Source organism: Papio anubis, chromosome 4 (genome assembly GCF_008728515.1).
Source record: "Papio anubis isolate 15944 chromosome 4, Panubis1.0, whole genome shotgun sequence".
NCBI lineage: Eukaryota > Metazoa > Chordata > Mammalia > Primates > Cercopithecidae > Papio > Papio anubis.
In genome coordinates, this window is record NC_044979.1 from 50233303 (window position 1) to 50257653 (window position 24351).

At 39.8% G+C, this 24351-nt stretch overlaps 1 protein-coding gene across 1 annotated transcript in view; it reads left to right on the top strand.

Moving 5' to 3' along the window:
* The window catches only part of PNPLA8 (patatin like phospholipase domain containing 8), a 90418-nt gene that overhangs the window by 12337 nt on the left and 53730 nt on the right, over positions 1-24351 (top strand). The gene's annotated exons all lie outside the window — the stretch shown is intronic.

Sequence of the window (24351 nt, forward strand, 5' to 3'; positions counted from 1 at the left end):
TACCAAAGTGTTAGCTTTTCTATCCATGACTGTATTTATTTGTGTTTTATTCCCCCTTTAAGCATTGTGATACAGCACTGTATTTTTGTCCGTGTTACAAACATTTCAGAAGGGCTAGATAGCATACATTCAGGTAATAGAAACGATGAGTATTTCACTATAGCAAATGGAACTGACAGATCTTAAATGTATTTTAAATGTTCTTATAGATGTCTTTTAAACTATATTTTAACATAAGCAAGCAAAATATGTTGGGTAAATTCTTAACATGTTATTCCCTTTACTTTTTAATAACATATTACCTAAGAGGATAAAAATATTAAAACTACTTTTTATTTCATGATAACCACACAGCTATGCTATATCAATGAATACACATTTAGATATTTCTGTATATTTGAAATAGAGATTACAATAATATTTAAAAGAAAATACAAGATTAAAAAATTAGAGGCCAGGCGTGGTGGCTCATGCCTGTAATCACAGAACTTTGGGAGGCCGAGGCTGGCAGATCATGAGGTCAGGAGTTCAAGACCAGCCTGACCAACATGGTGAAACCTCGTCTCTACTAAAAATACAAATATTAGCCAAGTATGGTGGCGCATGCCTGTAATCGTAGATACTCAGGAGGCTGAGGAAGCAGAATTGCTTGAACCTGGGAGGCGGCGGTCATAGTGAGCCCAGATCGCACTACTGCACTCCAGCCTGGGCAACAGAGCAAGACTCTGTCTCAAAAAAAGAAAAATATGTACATAAAACTATCTACAAGTGGCCCTTAAAAAGGCAGGAAAGTCTTATTGATTAATAAAGTGGATTTTTCAAGATTTGCTAGGTTGAAAGTGACATGGGTTTTGCCCTTAAAAGAACTTAAATATGATTTTCATTTTAGGCATTTGATGTGGTTTGACTCTGACCCCACCCAAATCTCATGCCAAATTGTAATCCCCATGTGTTGGAGGAAGGGTGGTCTGGTGGGACATGACTGAATCATGGGGAAGACTTTCCCCTTTCTATTCTTGTAGTAGTGAATGAGTTTCCACAAGATGTGGTTGTTTACAAATGTGTAGCACTTGCTGCTTCACTCACTCTCTCCCACTCCACTAAGTGAAGAAGGTACTTGCTTCCCTTTCGCCTTTCCACCATTACTGTATAAGTTTCCAGAGTACTTCCCAACCATGATTCCTGTACAGCCCATGGAATTGTTAGTCAAATAAACCTCTTTTCTTCAGAAATTAACCAGTCTTAGGTAGTTCTTTATAGCAGTGTGAGAACGGACTAATTCAGAAAATTGGTACCAGGAGTGGGGTATTGCTATAAAGATATGTGAAAATGTGGAAGCAGCTTTGGAACTGGGTAAGGGGCAAAGATTGGAACAGTTTGCAGGGCTCAGATGAAGATAGGAAAATGAGGGAAAGTTTAGAACTTCCTAGAGACTTGTTGAATGGTTGTGACCAAAATGCTAATATGATATGGACAGTGAAGTCCAGGCTGAGGAGGTCTGATGGAGATGGGGAATTTATTGGGAACGGGAGTAAAGGTCACTCTTGCTATGCTTTAGCAGAGAGACTGGTGGCGTTGTGCCCCTGCTCTAGGGATCTGTCGAAATTTGAAGTTGAGAGAGATGGGTTAGGGTATCTGGCAGAAGAAATTTCTAAGTAGCAAAGCATTCAAAATGTGACCTGGCTTCTTCTAACAGCATATACTCAGGCATGAACAAAGAGATTGCCTGAAACTAGAACTTATATTTAAAAAGGAAGCAGAGCATAAACATTGGGAAAATTGCAGCCTGGACATGTGGTACAAAAGAAAAACCCATTTTCTGGGGAGGAATTAAAGGCTGCAGAAATTTGCATAAGTGAAGAAGAATCAAATGTTAATAGCCAAGACAATGGGGAAAAGGCTTCCAGGGCATTTCAGACACCTTCGTGGCAGCCCTTCCCATCACAGGCCTGGAGGCCCAGGACAGAAAAATGGTTTCATGGGACAGGCCGAGGGCCCTGCTTCTCTGTGCAGCCTCGGGACATGGCACCCTGCATCCCAGCTGCTCCAACTTCAGCCGTGGCAAACAGCTCAGGCTGTTGCTTCAGAGGGTGCAAGCCCCAAACCTTGGCAGCTTCCATGTGGTGTTGGGATTGTGGGTGTGCAGAAGGCAAGAGTTGAGGTTTGGAAGCCTCCACCTAGATTTCAGAGCATGTATGGAAATGCCTGGATGTCCAGGCAGAAGTCTGCTGCAGGGGCAGAGCCCTCATGGAGAACCTCTACTAAGGCAGCACAGAGTGAAAATGTGGGGTTGGAGCCCCCACACAGAGCCCCTACTGGGTAATTGCCCAGTGGAGCTGTGAGAAGAGGGCCTCCATCCTCTAAACCCCAGAATGGTAAATACACTGACAGCTTCCCCCATGCACCTAGAAAAGCTCCAAGCACTCAACTCCAGCCCATGAAAGCAGCTGTGGGTGCTGTACCCTATAGAGTCAGAGGGGAAGAGCTGCCCAAGGCCTTGGGAGCCCATCCCTGCATCAGCATGCCTTGTATATGAGACATGGAGTCAAAAGAGATCGTTTCAGAACTTTGACATTTAATGACTGCCCTGCTTGGTTTCGGACTTGTATGGAGCCTGTAGCCCCTTTTTTTGGGCCAATTTATCCCTTTTGGAATGGGAGAATTTACCCAATGCCTGTACCCCCATTGTAGCTTGGAAGTAAATGACTTGTTTTTGATTTTACAAACTCACAGGCAGAAGGGACTTATCTCAGATGAGACTTTGAACTTTGTCTTTTGAGTTAATGCTGGAATAAGTTATGACTTAGGGGGACTGTTGGGAAGGCATGATTGTGTCTTGAAATGTGAGAAGACCATGAGATTTGGGAGGGGCAGGAGGCAGAATGATACAGTTTGGCTCTTTGTCCCCACCCAAATCTCATCTCAAATTGTAATCCCCATGTGTGAGAGGAGGGGCCTGGTGGGAAGTGATTGAATCATGGGGGTGGACTTTCCTCTTGCTGTTCTCATGATAGTGAATGAGTTTTCACAAGATCTGATTGTTTAAAAGTGTGTAGCACTTCCTCCTTTCTCTCTTGCCCTGCCATCTGAAGAAGGTGCTTGGGCTGAGCACCGTGGCCCATGCCTGTAATCCCAGCACTTTGGGAGGCTGAGGCAGGTACATGACCTGAGGTCAGGAGTTCAAGACCAGCCTGGCCAACATGCTGAAACCCCATCTCTTCTAAAAATACAAAAATGAGCCAGGCAAGTTGGAACTCGCCTGTAATCCCAACTACTCAGGAGCCTGAGGCAGGAGAATTGCTTGAACCTGGGAGGTGGAGGTTGCAGTGAGCCAAGGTTGTGCCACTGCACTCCAGCATGGGTGACAGAGTGAAATTATGTCTCCAAAAAAAAAAAAAAAGGAAAAGAAAAAAAGAAGACGGTGCTTGCTTCCCTTTCACCCTTCCACCATCATTGTAGGTTTCCTGAGGCCTCCCCAACCATGCTTCCTATACAGACTGTGGAACTGTGAGTCTATTAAACCTCTTTTATTCAGAAATTACCCAGTCTCAGATAGTTATTTATAACAGTATGAGAAGAGACTAATACAACATTAAAGTTTATGCTGTCTTTTTCCTTTGAAAGAAAGTGTTAAAAATCTGTTGTTTGGGGCCGGGCACAGTGGCTCACGCCTGTAATCCCAGCACTTTGGGAGGTTGAGGTGGGTGCATCGCCTGAGGTCAGGAGTTTGAGACCAGCCTGGCCAACACAGCGAAACCCCTTCTCTACTAAAAATACAAAAAATTAGCTGGGCATGGTAGCGGGCACCTGTAATCCCAGCTACTTGGGAGGCTGAGGCGGGAGAATCGCTTGAACCTGGGAGGCAGAGGTTTCAGTGAGCCAAGATTGCACCATTGCACTCCCCCTGGGCAACAAAAGTGAAACTGTCTCAAAAAAAAAAAAAAGTTGTTTGTAAGTAATCAATGGGTTTGACCATTTTTAATGGTCACTAATTAGCATACTGGCTCTCTAGCCTAGGTAGGCATATTTTAACAGTGCAAAAGCCAGTATTATATATAACAACAATCAAATAGACTCTATAATGAAAATTTTTAAGTGATTAATGACTATCTGTGGATTAGAGGTGTAAATAAGGCCTGGAACATTTATGGCTAAACACAAAATGGATTTTCATCATGTTTCAAATCTGGAATATTCAGTACAATTTATTGTTTTTAAAATCTGTTTATCTTTGTCTTGACAGATATAGCCAAAAAGTAAAAGGAAGGTGTTGAGAAGGGGGACATACACCAGAAACAGACTATAGTAGCGAAGAATAAGGAAGTTAGGTATGAAAATAAAGAGGAAAAGATGAGTTCTATGAGTCACAAATGAAAAAGTGACAGTACACTTCAGAGAAATAGACTAGATGGATGGATGGATGATGCAGATAAATGAGGCTACTTAAAGATCTGTATATAATATGGCACTTCTTTCCTCTCTGGATACTAGTCATTTCTTTCCTCTCTGGATACTAGTAATATAACAAACTTAACATATTAAAGTGTTACTAATTTCCCATGATATTTTTGACAGTATTTCTAATCTAATTTCTCTAGATAGAGATTAACCTAGAATTGCCTAAAATGAGTCTGCACTAAGTTTAAGCTCTCTAATCTGTCAGTTATGTCAGGGCTCCCATCCTTTATCTTGGTGTCTCCTATCTTACCCACATCACTCTCAACCCAGCCCATCTTGAAAAATCTACTCTAATCAATGAAGACTTTCTACCCTATTTGCATGCATTAATTCCCAATATTTTATTAAGAGAAAAGCATATAAAGATCACTGTAAATACACATCACATGTTGTCTTCATCCAAGTTTTGCTGCTGTAACAAAATACCTGAGACTGGGTAATTTATGAAGAATAGAAAGGTTCCCCCCCCCCCCCCCCCACAGTTCTAGAGGCTAGAAATTCCAACATGAAGGCACTGGCATCTGATAGAACTTTCTTGCTGCCTCATTCCATGGCAGAATGGGAGGGAGAGTTAGGGGGCCAAACTCACCCTTTTATAATGAACCCACTCTTGAAATAACACCACTAATCCATTCATTCTGCCCTTATTGAGGATTGTTTCCAATACATGCTCTTTGAAGGACACATTCAAAATATAGTATATGTCATGGTTGAAAAGTGCAAATTCTAAGTCTCTTTGCCATCAATCACATGAATATTTCTATTTCATGTTCACTTGGTGGCAACTAGAGAGAGGGCAGTTAGAGGTAGACGGACAACTGGAACTCTGCAGGGCTAGGAAGAGAATGGAGCTGCCACTGGGAAATATGCCCTCTTGTTTTCAGGGCAGAAGCTTCTGGCAATCCTCTGCAAGGTTCTCTGCCACTATTACGAGTAGCAGTTTACCTCTGTCAAATTGCCCTATGTCTGAGAGCAGCACCCCCTGGATTTTATTCTTGACTGAGTTTTCAGTAACTGAGACCTATGTTTTTGGTATGGGCAAAAGGAAACTGAAGTTCTTACAATTCAGTCACAATTCAATCACAGGAAACAAAGGTTCAAAATTTTCAAATCCATGGAAGGAGAAGTGGAGTTCCAAAGAGTAAGTACAAATAAAGGTTCCTGGACAGAATTAGGCAAAATACAGTTGAAAGCACTAGAAGTGCAATTATGGTTATGCTGGTTTATGGAGGGCCTTCAGTTAAGTTAAGAACCAGAGACAGAGCTGTAGGACACAGCTATTAAGAGCAGCATCAACCAAGTACACTGGCTCAGTGACTGTAATGCCAGCACTTTGGGAGGCCAAGGCAAGAGGATCACTTGAGGCCAGGAGTTTGAGACGAGCCTGGGCAACATAGTGAGACCCCATCTATAAAAAAAGAAATTTAAGAGAGCAGCATCAAGGGCCTCAACTGAAGACACTGTAATTTAGTAGACCTAGGAAGAAATGTTGCTGCATTTTAGTAAGTGTCAGGTAATGCTATTGTGTGTGATTCTTGGACCACATTTTAAGAAACAGAGCCTTAGAAAAGTAGTGGCTCCATTCCTGATGGGAATGCCTCTTCATTTATTTCTACTAGTTCTATTTTTTATGCCACTGCCAGTTTTTCATTCTTCTCTAACTCTTCTGAAATACAGAAATCTATGTACAAGCTAGAATATAATAAAGTATTATTTTATGTATAAAGAGTTTATGTAATTTGCCATTTGAGATAGCAAATACAACATACATATTTAGCTCTCCTCCCACCTTATATGCCACAATAACAACTGTAAAGAGATTTTTTTTTTTTTTTCCTGAGACAGAGTGTCGCTCTGTCGCCCAGGCTGGAGTGCAGTGGCGTGACCTCAGCTCACTGCAACCTCTGCCTCCCGAGTTCAAGCGATTCTCCTGCCTCAGCCTCCTGAGTAGGTGGGATTACAGGTGTGCACCACAACGCCCAGCTAATTTTTGTATTTTTAGTAGAGACAGGGTTTCACCATGTTGGCCAGGTTGGTCTCGAACTCCTGACCTCAGGTGATCCATCCCCCCTCGGTCTCCCAAAGTGTTAAGATTACAGGCGTGAGCCACCACGCCCAGCCTAAGAGATATTTTTAAAAGGTAGAACCCACGAGGGCAAGGTGAAAGAGGAAGCAAACACAACAACATTTTGGAAGCTGGAAAGTAGATGTATGAGTAGTAGCTGTCTTTGTGGTCCTGAGATTCCTGAGTCAACAAGAAGAAAAGCCAACAAGTAAACCCAATTATTATTACAGAACCCAAAAGGCTTAGTAATTGAAATCAACAGATACTTCTGGAATTGGGGAGTGTGGGGTGCTTAACGCATGTTTAAAAAAAGAGGATTGGTTAAAGTTTATTAAGAAGCAATAGTCACCCTACACAGTTTGGTAGCTGTTTCGCTCCTTACCTGGCAAAAGATTGGAAGTTTATTCTCTAAAAAGGTTAAAACAGAGGGTCTCTAGCGGGGCAGGGGTGTTATACTGAAAACAGCGATTAAGTGAAACTGTATATACCGAATGGTGAGCTCCAACCCCCATCCCACCCAGCCTCTATCACATACTCAGTTCCCAGAACTCTAGCAACCAAGTGTATACTCCCCAGGCAAAAGACTGAAGGTGTTTTCTCTGGAGAATTTGATGTCGGGTAGGGGGCTCCAACTGGGTCCCGCTAAGTCACTCTGCAACAGTGATTCTCAATACTCACTGTGCATTAAAATCACCTGGGAAGTTTTAGAAACTTCCTGGCCTGGGCTCTACAATCAGAGAATCTCATTCAGTTGGTCTGGTTTAAAGCCTAAGCAGCTATATTTTTTAATGTTTCCCAGGTGATCTAATGAACAGCAAACGTTGAGAACCATTGCTGTACAGTGAAACTTAGGGCAAGACTCATCCATGGGTACAGAGTTTTTCACCAGCTTTTAAATGTTCTGTCCACTGATAGTCAACAGACAATTGAGAAGGGCAGTTAATAATAAAGACGTGGCGGTCTTAGTCTATTTTCTACTGGCATAGCAGAATGCCTGACGCTGGGCAATTTACAAAGAAAAACATTTCTCCAAAGGCTGAGAAGTCCAAAATTAAGGCGCCAGTATTTGATGAGGGCCTTCTTGCTGCATCCTTATATGGAAGAAGAGCAAGAGAGGATGAACACTGTGTCCTCATATGGCAGAAGAGTGAAAGAGAGGGAACACATTCTTGCAAACCCCTTATATGGTGACATTAATTCATTCATGATGGCAGAGCTCTCACGACCTAAACACCTTCAAAAGGCCCCACCTCCCAACACTATTGCACTGGGGATGAAGTTTCCAACACATGAATTTTAGGAGACACATTCAGATCATGGCATGACCCAAATAAATAAGTAAAAAACAGCCACTTAGCGAAAACAGATATGTAGTCATAAGAAAACAAAGAAACTATAGTTAATGTTCTTTCTGAGCAAAGGCTATATTGCATTTCTGAAAACAAAAACATGATACCTTTTAGAAAAGGAATATTATAAAACCATAAAGAGCTCTAGTAATTTAAAAAACATTATAAATGAAAAGTTAATAGGAGAGTTAGAAGATTAAAGTTGAAGGAATCTCCCAAAAAGTAGAACAAAAAAGCCAAGAGATAGAAAGGAAGAGACCCAAATAAGAATTGTGTCCCCTGAAAATTCATGTGTTGAAGCCATAAAGCCCAGTACCTCAGGACGTGATTGTATTTGGAGACAGGGCCTTTAAAGAGATTAGGTTAAAATGAGGCCATTAGGGTGAGCCTTATTGCTATCCAACGTAGGTCCTTATTAGAAGAGAAAATTTGGACATACAAAGAGACATGAGGGATGCAAGGGCATCCTAGAAAGACCATGAGAGGACACAGTGAGAAAGTAGCCATCTGTAATATAGGGAGAGAGGCCTTAGGAGAAACCATACCTACTGATACTTTGATCTCAGAACTGTGAAAATAATTTTTCTGTTGTTTAAGCCACACAGGCTGTCCTATTTTGTTACATCAGTCCTAGAAATCGAATACATCCAGGAGACTCAATATCCACATAATGGGCATTTTAGAGAATTGTAATAGAAAAAAAAATAATGGAACAAAGAAAATAGTAACAGAAGTAATGCAAGTGATTTTTCTGGACCTGAACATGTTTTCCAGATGGAATGACCGATTATGTCCTGAGAACAATGGGCAAAAACAAGTACTTAAACAAGGCACATTATTTTTTAAAGTCAGAACTATAAATATAAAACAAAGATTTTACAGACCTTCAGCAAGAAGAAAAAAAAGACACAAAGGGTCAACAATAGAGTAGCTTCAAACTTCTTAATAGCTACACTGGAAGCAAAAAGTAGAAAGATTAATAATCTGAAAATTCTGAAGGAAAAACATTTCCAGGTAGAATTAATTATGTATATCCAACGTCTCAAAAAATTGCTTCCTCTGGACCCTTTCTAAGGAAGCTGTTGGAAAATGTATTCTAGGGAAATAAGGCCATAAAAGAAAATCAAGAAAGAAGCAAAAGGAATTCCAAGCTGGTGGTGAAGGAAGGCCCCAATACAACATGCCTAGAGAGCCACCAGTCCAAATGATGACAATAGGTCTGGAGGCTCAGAAACATTGAGTTCTTTAAAAGAAACATGAAGTTCTTCAAAAGATGAAAATTGTTAGATTAACTAATGTGTTGAATATCTGGAGAGGAAACTCACTTATCTGGGGCTAGAATTTAGGGTTAAATTAATGATAAAGCACAGAGAAAACTATGCAAAGAATCCAGAGTAATATTGACATGAAAAGTGCATGGAAGATCAAACTGTCATTTCTTCGTACATAACTGCATTTACATGGTCAAAATAATGTAAATACAATAAAACCACTTATACAATGTATATTGGGAAGATAGAAGGTAACATAGAAGGGGTATGTGTGTGTGTGTGTGTGTATGCTCATGTTTGTGGTTGGGTCAGAAGCAAGGAGTAGAATGACAAGGTAATTAAACAGAGCAAATCCTCATCTACCATAGTGGAGTGTCAAAAAATAGTGCCTAAATCCAAAACTTTAAAAATATAGGTCAGGTGCGGTGGCTCACGCCTGTAATCCCAGCACTTTGGGAGGCCGAGGCAGGCAGATCATGAGGTCAAGAGATCGAGACCATCCTGGCCAACATGGTGAAACCCCGTTTCTTCTAAAAATACAAAAATTAGCTGGGCATGGTGGTGTGCACCTGTAGTCCCTGCTACTCAGGAGGCTGAGGCAGGAGAATCACTTGAACCTGGGAGGCAGAAGTTGCAGTGAGCTGAGATCGTGCCATAGCACTCCAGCCTGGTGACAGAGTGAGACTCAAAAAATATATATATATATATATATGTATACACACACACACACACACACGTGTGTGTGTGTGTGTGTGTGTATTAAGCATGTTATTTTGAGAAATATAGGTAAATACACAAAGAATCTGCAGTATCATTAGAAGGGGTTGACTCGAGAGCAGAAAATGAACTAGGACTGCAGGCTTTTGTTTTGTTTTGTTTGTAACAAGGCTTGTAGAACACTGGGTTTTGAAGCATATGTGTAAGAGCGATGGGCTCACTCCTATTCATCCTTCAGGACTGATACGATTTGGCTGTGTCCTCACCCAAATCTCATCTTGAATTGTAGCTCCCATAATTCCCATGTGTCCCTAGAGGGACCAGTGGGAGGTAATTGAATCATGGGGGCAGGTCTTTCCTGTGCTGTTCTCATGATAGTGAACAAGTCTCACGAGATCTGATGGCTTTATAAAAGGGAGTTCCCCTTCACAAGCTTTCTTGCCTGCTGCCATGTAAGACATGACTTTGAGCCTCATTTACCTTCAGTCATGATTGTGAGGCCTCCCCAGCCATGTGGAACTGTTGAGTCAATTAATCCTCTTTCCTTCATAAATTACCCGGTCTTGGATTATGTCTGTATTAGCAGCATGAGAACAGACTAATACAAGGACTGACATACTCGTTATTTTATCTAGAAAACCTTAATTTGCCCTTCCGATAACTTTCATATTTAGTTAGCTCCTTTTACTTAATCCTATTATAATTTCTATCATACAGTGTCATTATTGCTTCTTTACTTGTTTTTTTATACCCAAAGTATAAGCTTTTTATGAGCTTTTTAGCTTCATTGTCTAGCACAATTCCTAGTACAAAGTCAGAACTCCATAAATGTTTTTCAGGTGAACAATAGCACCTACTAAGCCATATTTCCAGAGCTATTTTGCTGGGTCTAATTCTGGCTCCACATTGAGACAGTCCGCATATAAATTAACCAATTTGTAGCTCCATGAGTATATTATTGTCCCATTATTCAGGCAGGTCCCGTTAAATTATTAACTTGAATTGTAGTGTAAATAATGCTACTTTAAATCTCTCCTGGCATGTTATAACCAGTACCTAGAAAAGGTGCAGTAGCATTCCCTCTAGGGTTGGGGACTGGACCATGGGAGGCCTTTAGGAGGACATTGGATCCTCTGAAATTTAATGTAAAATTTCATGTGCATAAGCATTTTTCACAATTTCTATTAAGATTAAGAAAGGGATAAATTACCCCTCAAAATTAAAACACCACTGCTCAGGGCAATAATATCTTACATCTTACCTTGTGCCATTCTTTAGAGAAACAAAAGCCCTTTACATATTTTCTTATCTAAAAACCTTGAAAGATAGAAATGCAAAATAGACTATTCTAGGCAGATTTTAATACACAAACAACAGCTCAACTATGTGATTTTAATTAATCAGGAATAGAACTAGGACTAAAAGAAAAATTGTCCCATATCTAAAAGCAGGCTTGATAAACTACACAGAATTCTTACAAATCTTAGACGAGTACTGCCTCGTAGTTTCATGGAAAATAACTTTTAATGTTCAAATTACTATATAGAATACCAGAAAATAAATTTAGGGATTAAGTATTCTTTTGGATCACTGGAAAATAATATGTAAGTTCAATTCTTGCTTTTGGTAACAGAAATATAATTCAAAATGAGAAGCAATGGAGCAGGAGCTAATTTCAGAGAGAACCTAATCTTCAGTTTTATTCAGGGCATGGTTCATGTTTTCCATTAATAAAGATGTGTGGTGTTTAAATATGCACAATGACCTAGAATATTATAAATGTGAAATGAGGTTAATTTCATTGAGGTTGCAACCTTGGTTAGTCTAAGTGAAAATGAATTCACTGGCATGAGACTAGAATGTACCTGAACCACAGTGAAAAATAAGTTAATCCGTTCATCAGTGTGGTATTAAAAGATGAGAAAGAATTTTTGAGGGAGTAAAGAGGAACAGATAAAGGACACTATACAAATTGTTCAAACAATTCCCAGAATGTCATTAAATAAGAAATGTCTATTCCTTTTTGGAACATTAAATAATATGTTCAAGAAGCATTTGTTTTGCCTTGTTAAAACTTGAAACACCCTTCAGCATATCAACTTCCAGTGTGCCTGGATAGTTTCCTTAATTTGGAAAATGATAAAACACAAAGGGAAAACAATGTTCCTTAACATGGGAGGGGCATAGAGCTGGGATCCAGCTGGGATTTATTTTATTACCAATGCAAGCGAGACTGAAACATCTGGTTTGCATTGGTAATATAATTTAGTGAGTAGTTAGAAGCACATTACTAGGTATCACCACAGAAATGTATTTCTGAAGAGTACTGTAAACAAAGCTTTTTAATAAAAAATAGACAACAACATCAGCTCAAGTCATGCAAAGGTAAACTGGTCATTCCTTAGCAATAGCAAAATACTGAGTAAGGAGACAACACTGTTAAGAATAGAGAATGGAGCACCCTGGTTTTAAACAATAATTCTTCATACGGGAAGAATTGCTTCCAAACTTAGATAAAATGATCCCCCAAATTCCTCCTTCTCCTTCTCTTCTTCCTCCTCGTCCCCTTATGCTTCCTCTTCCTATTTTTGTTGTTGTTGTTGTTGTTGTTGTTAATCTGGAGCAAAACTGAAACCAGAACTTTTCAGGGGCAGTGGTGTGAGTAAGGGTCCTATGTATCAATGAAGAACCAGTTCAAATATCACCTGTTCCAGGTATACACACCAATTGGTTGTTTATGCCTCTGTCTGAACACATTCTATTCATTATTATAACTAAATCACACTTTGCTGTAATTGCCTCTTTATGTATCAGTCTCTTTGACTGCTCTGCAAGTTCCTAAGAGGTGGAGGCCAAAACTTGTTTTTGGCACCTAGCAAGCTCTCAATTTTTTACAGAAAAACATGATAATAATAATATGCTGTCTCTTGTGGCCTTATCTGATTGATGGATGGTTGATAAAGTGAACTGCATCATGCTTAGGTCTATTTACTATTTAATAAATACTATTTAATAAGTACTATTTAATAAGTGCTTAGATCTATTTACTATTTAATAAATATTGTAGATCATTAACCTAATGGGAACTTTCAATTGCTCAATCTCAAAACCTCTTGCTAACTCTGTGCTGGCTCTTTTGCCCTACTGTGGCTCTCAACTCTACCCATTTTAACAGCAAATAGAGGAGAAACCATAGAAATTAGAATGTCAAAGGAGATAGGAAATTTAGAAAAGATAAGACTTAAATGAGAGACAATAAATTTAAGATGGTTAAAAATACATATATCACATTTTCAATTTGAAGTCCCACTCAGAAAGTCACAAAATATTGACTCTAAGACTCGTATTTTCAATTACTATATATAGAATGATTAACAAATAAATCAATGAAACTCAAAAATGTAATAACCGAACAGTACAAAAGGTGATTTATCAGCCAGTCCTAAATTTTCCTTATGTTGGAATTATCTAAATCCTAAATTGAATTTTTAAGTCCAGACTTTGATATTTTTCTAAACAGATATTTTTCTAGACAATTATCTTCATCTTGAATGACTTATCTCTTAATTATGATTTTATTCTATGAAGCTTAAGCTCTATCTAAATTTATTCTATATCTTCACAGATACATTATTCCTAAAAGTGTTTGTAAATATTTCAACTAGTCACAATTTTCACAATGGAACTGACAGCAAATTAAGTGTCACTTGAGACTTAGAGAGAAGCTGCCATTCTATTTCTATCTTAATGCCATGGAATGTTTGCTGCCAACTCCCTCAAAATAACACAAATTTGCTGTTTACGATTGTTCTGGGAACTATACTAATCTACTAGACATGAAAAGTCACTTTCACTACACTTTAAACACAGTATAGACATTCTTAACACTACATAGTAGTATGAATAACGCTATGCTTCCTTTACTGGTCTTTTTAAATCTTATGTCAATTCATTTTATGGAGCAATGTAACTGTTTCTGTCATTCTTGGCAGTGTGTCTATTTTTAAAAATGTAGCCTCAAATTTGACGTAAACTAGGCAATCTATATTTCTCTAAATAAGACAAAAATGAAACTAAATGTAATTTGATTTTTTTCTGAAAATATCTCTAGCTAGTTTCCTTTGATTGTCTCTTCCTTCTAAACTTGCATTACTGCATTTCAAGTGTGGAATTTACAGAGAATCTAGGCCAGGCGTAGTGGCTCATGCCTGTAATCCCAGCACTTTGGGAGGCCTAGAGAAGCGGATTGCTTGAGCCTAGGAGTTCAAGACTAGCCTGGGCAACATGATGAAATCCCGTCTCTACAAAAAATTACAAAAATTAGCTGGGCACGGTGATGTGCTCCTGTAGCCCATTATTCAGGAGGCTGAGGCAGGAGAATTGCTTGAGCCCAGGAGGCGGAAGTTTTAGTGAGCTGAGACTGCACCTCCACTACTCCAGCCTCGGTGACAGAGTGAGACCCTGTCTCAAAAGTAATTAATTAATTAATTACTAAAGATAATTTATGGAGAGTTTATTTCACAAGCGTTTTCTAGCCCCCCTTTGTTGTTGTTGTTATTTACATATTCTATATCAAAGACCTTCTTTGTTTTTTTTTTTGTTTTTTTTTTTGAGATGGAGTCTCGCTCTGTCACATAGGCTAGAGTGCAGTGGCACGATCTAGGCTCACTGCAACATTTGCCTCCTGGGTTCAAGCAATTCTCTTGCCTCAGCCTCTTGAGTAGCTGGGATTACAGGCGCCTGCCACCATGCCCGGCTAATTTTTGTATTTTTAGTAGAGATGGGGTTTCACCATGTTGGCCAGACTGGTCTTGAACTCCTGACCTCAGGTGATCCACCCACCTCAGCCTCTGAAAGTGCTGGGATTTAGATCTACATCTATAGATATAGATATATATTATGTAGCATGGTGGATTTGAGTGGCATTTTTCCAGGTTCTTTCCCAACTAATTTGTAATATCACAAATGTCTAGATCTATATCCTAAGCAACTTTGTTATCCCCTCCACAGTGACAGAATAGCAATACAAATTCTACAAACTATAAAAGTTCTTGCCAAAACATTTGTTTAAGTTTTTTTTTTCCTGATCTTCAGCCAATTCAGACTTATTTTTGATTTTTGTGTTTAAGGTGCTGCAATGAACAGGACTCTCAGATTATTGAATGTCATCTTGAAGAGAAAATAAAAACATCTTCACATATAAGGAAATATTTCAGTTGTAACTTAAGGGTTAAGCTGTAAGGTTTTGGCTGGTAAACATAATGGGCTGGCTCAGATTTCAGAATGCTTTGAAATGCATTTATATGATTGAATGAACCTGCAAAAGGGGATTTGCTTCTTGAGGAATTCTATCTTACTGCTATATTAAAGACCTTTTCACTGGATGCATACAGAGCCCCATACAACTTAAAAGTTACTTTGAGCTTTGCAACTGCTTTTGCCAAGAGAATCATTAGCAAAACAACAAAAGTGAGCATATACATAAGAATGCTAAATTTAATCAAGTCTCTAGTGCTTTTTAAACAACCTGGATCATAAATTACCTTTGGTAAAAGCCTAATAACTAATTTGGTTTAGTTAGAACTTATTTAATTGGAAATGATACATGAAGTAATTGAATGTGTCTATTGTGAGTTTTAAATCTTCCTTTTAATTCTTTAATGCAGAATAATTGTATAGCAACAGAAAATACAGTCAGTATCTAAACTCATTGATTCCTTTTCTGCTCAAGGAATGATCTTTCTTATTTTGTAAAAAAAAAAAAAAAGAAAAAAAGAAATGGTTGCCATTAAACATTCATCTCCTTGGGGCATATTAAAAATCATTACAAGGCTCAAATGGATGCCATGCTTCTATAAAGCTAGGTCTTTTTATTTTAACTCTAAAGTGGTGTTGTCAAGTTGTTCAGATAACTAGAGAAAATAAAGAGCAGAGGAACTGGAAATTGACTTGAACAACTTAAACTTCCAGCCTTATTTTTAGCTCGAAAGAACAATTTCCAAAGTATTTTTCAAATGCCTTAAAGAAAGTCATTAACTAGAGTGCAGACTTATAAATAAAATGGCTTGTAAATATTAAATCATATATATATATTAAAACTTAATGGTGCTGGGTGTGGTGGCTCATGCCTGTAATCCCAGGACTATGGGAGGCCAAGGCAGGTGGATCACCTCAGGTCAGGAGTTCAAAACCAGCCTGACCAGTGTGGTGAAACCCCATCTCTACTAAAAATATAAAAAAAAAATTGGGTATGGTGGCAGGTGCCTGTAATCCCAGCTACTCAGGAGGCTGAGGTAGGAAAATCGCTTGAACCTGGGAGGCAGAGGTTGCAGTGAGCCAAGATCACACCATTGCACTCCAGCCTGGGCAACAAGAGAGAAACTCTGTCTCCAAAAACAAACAAACAAAAACAAAAAAACCAAACCAACAACAAAAAAATTAATGGCTAGATGAGTTCATGACCATGTTAGAAAGAGTTCATTTCTCAGAATACACAAAAGTCTATGTCATTAGTAGAGTGTCTTGTATTTGGCAATCATGGTCAGTAAATGAGTAGAAAAGCTATCTTATCACTTGAGACTAGTAAAATAGAGAGATATTTTACTCACTGAGCAGACTAAATTGATTTATGGCTTATACTTGCATTGTGATGCAATAAAAGTTATAATAAAATAAAAACTTTTTTTATAGATGTATAGATCAAAAGCTATATTGTGGACTATTCATATGCATTGTGGAACCTATTTCTCCCTCCCATACCTTGGAGGATTAATTAATTAATTCTCTTATCAACAAATATGTAATGGGCTTTGTATTAGTCAGGGTTCTCTAGAGCGACAGAACTAATAGGATAGCTATATATATTATATATATACACATGTATATATCTATATATACATCTATCTATAAAGGGGAGCTTATTAAGTATTAACTCACATGATCACAAGGTTCAACAACAGGCCATCTACAAGCTGAAGAGCAAGGAAAGCCAGTCCAAGTTCCAAAACTTAAGAACTTGGGAGTCTGATGTTCCAGGGCAGGAAGCACCCAGTATGGGAGAAAGATGAAAGATGTAGGCTAGGAGGCTAAGCCAGTCTAGTCGTTTCATGTTTTTCTGCCTGCTTTATATTCTAGTTGCTTTGGCAGCTGATTAGATGGTATGGACCAGATTAAGGGTGGGCTTTGGCAACACCCTCACAGACACACCCAGGATCAATACTTTACATCCTTCAATCCAATCAAGTTGACACTCAGTATTTACCATCACCAGTCCACCCCTTGTCAACTTGAACCCATACACTTCTCCTGAGATCATACATAATCTTTAAGTAAAGATAATAATAAGGTCATAATTACTCCTAACATAATACAACTATTCTTTGTACAACCAGAAATGCACCAATCCCCAACCCAAATACTATTCCATAAAGTTAACAATACTTAAATACTGATGTGAAGTCAATAAATCTTATGTCCCATGATAAAGGAGAAAGGAAATAAAATGAAGATATTTTCTTAGTGCAAGTGTATACATGCATAAACATGTTTTTAACAAAAGAGGGAGGAAATATTCATGACAATTACAGTCCTCGTTTCTGCAGCTGGTCACATGGTCATAGCTGTTATTGATTGTTGCGGGAAGTCAGGGACTCTGAACAGAGGGACCAGCTGAAGCTGTGGCAGAAGAACATAAATTGTGAAGATTTCATGGACATTTATTAGTTCCCCAAATTAATACTTCTATAATTTTTTATGCCTGTCTTACTGCAATCTTTGAACATAAATGGTGAAGATTTCATGGACACTTATCACTTCCCCAATCAATACCCTTGTGATTTCCTATGCCTGTCTTTACTTTAACCTCTTAATCCCATCATCTTCATAAACTGAGGAGGATGTATGTCGTCTCAGGACCCAGTGATGATTGTGTTAACTGCACAAATTGTTTGTAGAGCATGTGTGTTTGAACAATATGAAATCTGGGCACCTTGAAAAAAAGAACAGGATAACAGCAGTGTTCAGGGAACAAGGGAGATAACTTTAAACTCTGACTGCCGGTGAGCTGGGTGGAACAGAGCCATATTTCTCTTCTTTCAAAAGCAAATAGGAGAAATATCTCTGAATTCTTTTCCTCAGCAAGGAACATCCCTGAGAAAGAGAATGCGCCCCTGAGGGTAGGCCTATGAACGACCCCCATGGGGGTGGCCATCTTTTACGGTTGAAGCTGAAGGGATGAAATAAGCCTTGGTCACCTGTAGTGCTCCCAGGCTTATTAGGATGAGGAAATTCCTGCCTAATAAATTTTGGTCAGGGAGCATCATGGAACATGCCAACATGTGATGTCTTCTCTGGACCCCCAGCTTTAAAATTTATCTCTCTTGTACTCTTTCCCTTTATTTCTGAGACCAGCCAAGACACTTAGGGAAAAAGAAAAGAAGCCACATTAAATATCAGGGGTGAGGTTTTCCATGATATCTGGTGCCCACAATCATCTTTCTTTTTACCTAAGTGCATGTGGGAACCTGAATCCCTTTGGCAGGTGCGGAGAAACGACATCGGTATGGTCCACAGATACATGTGTTCGACTCCCTGACAACTGGTGAGTAGTCTGTGTATGGTCCGGGTTAACCATGGGTCACACGGAGTATAAAAACTATACCTATCTCTTCTATATTAAACTCCGGTTAAAACAGGAAATGGTTCGAGTGCCCATGGAAAATATGGTCACTCTATTCAGGGCAGTGGTAAAATTCTGTCCTTGGTTTCCTGAAAAAGGAACCTTAGATGTAGACCTGTTAAAACAGGGAAGAGTCCAAGTAACCCTGGAAAATATGGTCACTCTATTTAGGGTGGTGGAAAAATACTGTCCTTGGTTTCCTGAAAAAGGAACCATATATGTAAAAGTATGGGATCTTGTTGCAGCATTCCAGGAGCTGGTCTCGACAGGGAATTACGTTCCCGTCACTGTTTGGGGTGGCTGAGCCTTTTTGTGTGCCGTCTTGGTGGCATGCCGATCCTGTGACCCCCTGCAGTTACTGCAGTTTTCTGGGTCTGGTGGCCCTCTGCCTTTCCCTCAGCCTTCCTTTCCCACATGGCCTTTGTTATCTGATCAGCCTCTCCCTTCAGCTACTCTTCCCCCACCTAAGGATGCTGAAAATTCAATGTCTAACTCTGGTGACTTTGGCTTAACGTTACCTGCTAATGATCTTACTTCTTTTCACGAAGAACCGGTACTTGAAGCTGCCGTGGCCACAACTCACACAGCCTGGGACCATATATATGCTAATTCTTCCCTTTCAAACCTTTGCAGCATTTGCCTCTGGGCATCACCTAATGGCTCCGGTACCAAACTACAATTTACCTGTAATTCTACAGTCCCTCCCTGTCCACTTCAGCCCCTCACCCTCCTGTCATTTCAGTTCCTAAACTGGTCACTTTGCTATCCACTCAGCCTGCTTCTCTGTACCCTTCTTCACACATGGATGCCCGTAATCACCAGTATACTTCTGCTTCTTCTACTCCTTCAATTCCCCTTTCTCAAACTCTCAACCAGTCTGTGTCGATATGCGCCACTCAATCTTACTTTTTTAAAAAAAATTTAAGGATGCTTGTACTCAATATGGTCCTATTTCTCCTTATGTTAAAATGGTATTACAAACTGTTAGTACAGAGGTCACTTTACTTCCTTAGGACTGGGACCTTTTGGCAAAAGCTGTTCTGACCCCATCTCAGCATTTACAATTTTGTACTTGGTGGTCAGAAGAGGCTCATTTGCAGGCTCAACTAAGTCAGACTAATGGCATTCTGATTACTCAGGCTCAGATCACAGGTTCTGATAGTTTCTCTGAAACTTATGCCCAATTAGGCTTTGATACTCTTACCATAAAACAAGTAACAAACGTGTGTATGAGACCTTGGGATAAATTACATGCCCCAGGCCAAGCTCCTGTTTCTTTTACTACTGTTAAACAAGCTCAATTGCTTTTACTACCTAATATCATTTTAAACAAAGGAGACAAGACACGTGGCCCTGGGATGGGCTCCAGCAGTGAAAAGGCCACTTATTGGATTAATGTAATTTCTAAACAACAGCCCACCTACACCATACACATTCAAGGAAGAAAGTTTGAAGGCCTAGTAGATACTGGTGCTGATGTTTCTGTTATTTCCTCTAGTTTATGGCCTTCCTCCTGGCTTAAACATCCCGCTAACATGGGACTAGTACGTGTTGGAAAAGCCAAGGAAGTTTATGAGAGCACATTTATCTTGCCTTGCACTGGCCCTGATGGTCAAAAGGGTACAATTCAGCCCTATATCATGCCAATTTCCATTCATCTTTGGGGTGGCGATTTACTGGCACAATGGGGGGCTGAAATTAATATTCCACATAACTCTGATAGTGCTCCCAGTCAGCATATGATGGAAAACATGGGGTTTGATCCTAGGCTCGGTCTTGGTCCAAAGCATGAAGGGATTACTAAACCCCTCCCAGTTACTGTAAAAACAGGGATGTTTTAGTGGTGGCCGCTGCCATGCCTCCTGATCCTATCCCTTTACAATGAAAATCTGACACACCCGTTTGGATTCAACAATGGCCACTTTCTAAAAAAAAAAAAACAACAACAACTGGAGGCTTTAACTCAATTGGTTTCTGAACAGTTACAACTTGGAAATGTGGAACCTTCTCTTTCCCCTGGAATTCTCCTGTGTTTCTAGTAAAAAAGAAATCAGGCAAGTGGTGGATTGTAACCGATTTAAGGGCCATTAATGCTATAATTAAACCTATGGGAACCATCCAACCCCGCATGCCTGCCCCTGTTTTAATACCTAAAAATTGGCCTCTCATAGTTATTGATCTTAAAGATTGTTTTTTTCATATTGCTTTACATAAATCAGATGGTGAAAAATTTACTTTTACTGTACTGTCTATCAATAATCAGGAGCCTGCAGCTTGTTATCAATGGAAAGTACTTCCTCAGGGAATGCTGAATAGCCCTACAATCTGCCAGCTTTATGTTGGACAAGTGCTTTCACCAGTTTGAGCCCGATTTCCCCAGGCCTATATTCTTCATTATATTGATGATATTTTGATTGCTGCCCCCACTGATAAAGAATTAATTGACCATTATCAAATTTTGAGCTGCCATGTTACAGAAGCTGGATTACACATCGCTTACGATAAAATTCAACAGACCACTCTTGTTCAATATTTAGGAATGGTGATTGATAAACAATGCATTCAACCTCAAAAAGTTCAAATTAGGAGAGATTCTTTAAAAACTTTAAATTGGACAGGCTCAGTGTAGAATACTTCAAATTTCTGGATTTCATCCAAATTTAATTGTAGTTCCTTTAAATCGGCTTGAAGTTCAAGCTGCCTTTCAACATTCCGTACTGTGGCAAATTCACTTGGCTGATTTTATTGGCATTATCGACAATCATTATCCAAAGAACAAATCGTTTAATTTTATAAAAATAAATAGCTTGGGTGGTCCCTCGATTAACCAAAGATCAGCCCATTCCTGAGGCCATTACAGTGTTCACTGATGACCTCAGTAATGGTAATGCTGTCTATGCAGGTCCTACAAACAAGCTTATTTCTCTTCCCTGTTTTAACAGGTCTACATCTAAGGTTCCTTTTTCAGGAAACCAAGGACAGAATTTTACCACTGCCCTGAATAGAGTGACCATATTTTCCATGGGCACTTGAACCATTTCCTGTTTTAACCGGAGTTTAATATAGAAGAGATAGGTATAGTTTTTATACTCCACGTGACCCATGGTTAACCCGGACCATACACAGACTACTCGCCAGTCATCAGGGAGTCGAACACATGTATCTGTGGACCATACTGATGTCGTTTCTCCGCACCTGCCAAAGGGATTCAGGTTCCCACATGCACTTAGGAAAAAAGAAAGATGATGTGGGCACCAGATATCATGGAAAACCTCACCACTGATATTTAACGTGGGTTCTTTTTGTCTCGGCTGGTCTCAGAAATAAAGGGAAAGAGTACAAGAGAGATAAATTTTAAAGCTGGGTGTGCAGGACAGACATCACATGTCGGCAGGTTCCATGATGCCCCCTGAGCTGTAAAACCAGCAAGTTTTTATTAGCGATTTTCAAAAAGGGAGGGAGTGTACAAACAGGGTGTGGGTCACAGAGATCACATGCTTCACAAGGTAATAAAATATCACAAAGTAAATGGAGGCAGGGCGAGATCACAGGGCCACAGGATGGGGTGAAATTAAAATTGCTAATGAAGTTTCAGGCACGCATTGTCATTGATAGCATCTTATCAGGAGACAGGGTTTGAGAGCAGACAACCTGTCTGACCAAAATTTATTAGGTGGGAATTTCCTCGTCCTAATAAGCCTGGCAGCACTACAGGAGAACGGAGTTTATTTCATCCCTTCAGCTTCAACCGTAAAAGACGGCTGCCCCCACGGGGGTCGTTCATAGGCCTACCCTCAGGGGCGCATTCTCTTTCTCAGGGATGTTCCTTGCTGAGAAAAAGAATTCAGCGATAGTTCTCCCATTTGCTTTTGAAAGAAGAGAAATATGGCTCTGTTCCACCCAGCTCACCGGCAGTCAGAGTTTAAAGTTATCTCCCTTGTTCCCTGAACACTGCTGTTATCCTGTTCTTTTTTTCAAGGTGCCCAGATTTCATATTGTTCAAACACACATGCTCTACAAACAATTTGTGCAGTTAACACAATCATCACCGGGTCCTGAGGTGACATACATCTTCCTCAGTTTACAAAGATGATGGGATTAAGAGATTAAAGTAAAGACAGGCATAGGAAATCACAAGGTTATTGATTGGGGAAATGATAAATGTCCATGAAATCTTCACAATTTATGTTCAAAGACTGCAGTAAGACAGATGTAAAAAAATTATAGAAGTATTAGTTTGGGGACCTAATAAATGTCCATGAAATCTTCACAATTTATGTTCTTCTGCCGTGGCTTCAGCTGGTCCCTCTGTTCGGGGTCCCTGACTTCCTGCAACAATTGATGACTACCTTCTTCTACCACCATTCTGTATTCCCTTTGCTTTCAGCAAGCACCTCAGCAGGTCATGGTTTTTTTCCTGGTGGAGTGACCCAAACCTTCATTCCTGAAAGGTCTGGGCCATTTGTAGTCCTGCCTGGATTAGACTGTTGTAGTTTCCCATTAACCTTAATCACAGGACATGGTAATACTAAGAGATGCCCTAATGGATCTCCTGTATTCTATGTGTACTCTTCCTTACCTCCACTGGGGAGTAGTAGACAGATTTCATCTTGATAGTCCAGGTCAATCATCCCAACCAACACTGTAACTCCCTTCTTAGCCTGTTGACTAAAAGGTAGGAGGAGCCCAGGCCGGGCATGGTGGCTCACGCCTATAATCCCAGCACTTTGGGAGGCCGAGGCGGGTGGATCACAAGGTGACGGGATCGAGACCATCCTGGCTAACATGGTGAAACCCCACCTCTACTAAAAATACAAAAAATCAATATTCACTCTCCAAATAGTTACTGAACACTTAACTTTTTAAAAAACAAAACAAAACAACAGAGAAAAATGGAGCCTTGCCCTGTCACCCAGGCTGGAGTGCAATGGCCAGATCTCGGCTCACTGCAACCTCCTCCTCCCGGGTTCAAACCCTTCTCCTGCCTCAGCTGCCTGAGTAGCTGGGATTACAGAAGCCTGCCACCACGCCCTGCTAATTTTTGTATTTTTAGCAGAGAAGGGATTTCACCATGTTGGCCAGACTGGTCTCAAACTCCTGACCTCAGGTGGTCCACCCGCCTCTGCCTCCCGAAGTGCTGGGATTACAGGCATGAACCATTGCACCAGGCCACACTTTATTAATAATTGCTGTGCCTTGGTGCTAAGGATCAAAACAGAAAATCCTTGCTTTCATGTTTTCAAACTATATAAAGGTAATTATGTTAATTTCCTATTGCTGCTGAAACAAAACACTTTAAATTTAGTGGCTTAAAACAACTCAAGTTTATTATGTCACAGTTCTGTAGGTCAGAAGTTCAGCAAGAGTTGGCTGGTTCCTCTGTTCCTGATCTCTTAAGGGTGAAATCAAGGTGTCAGCTGACCTGAGCTTTTGTCTGGTACCTCTGGGGAAGAGTGTGCTTTCTGTTTTATTTAGGTTGTTGACAGAATTCAATTCCTTGTGGCTCTGTGGCTGAGGTCTCCATTTCCTTACTGGCTGTCAGCCAGGAGAAACCTCTCTTGGTTCCCTATGGCCACCTGCATTCCTTGTCAAATTGTTCCTCTCATTATCTTGAATCTCTCTGACTTTTGCTTTGCCACGTCTGTACTGCTTTTAAGGATTTATGTGATTAGATTGGGCCCACAGAGATAATCCAGGATTATTTTCCTTTCTTAAAATCTGTAACCTTAATTACATCTGCAAAAGGTCCCTTTTGCCATGTAATGTAGCATATTCACAGGTTCTATGATTTGGGCGTGGGCATTTTGTAGAAGG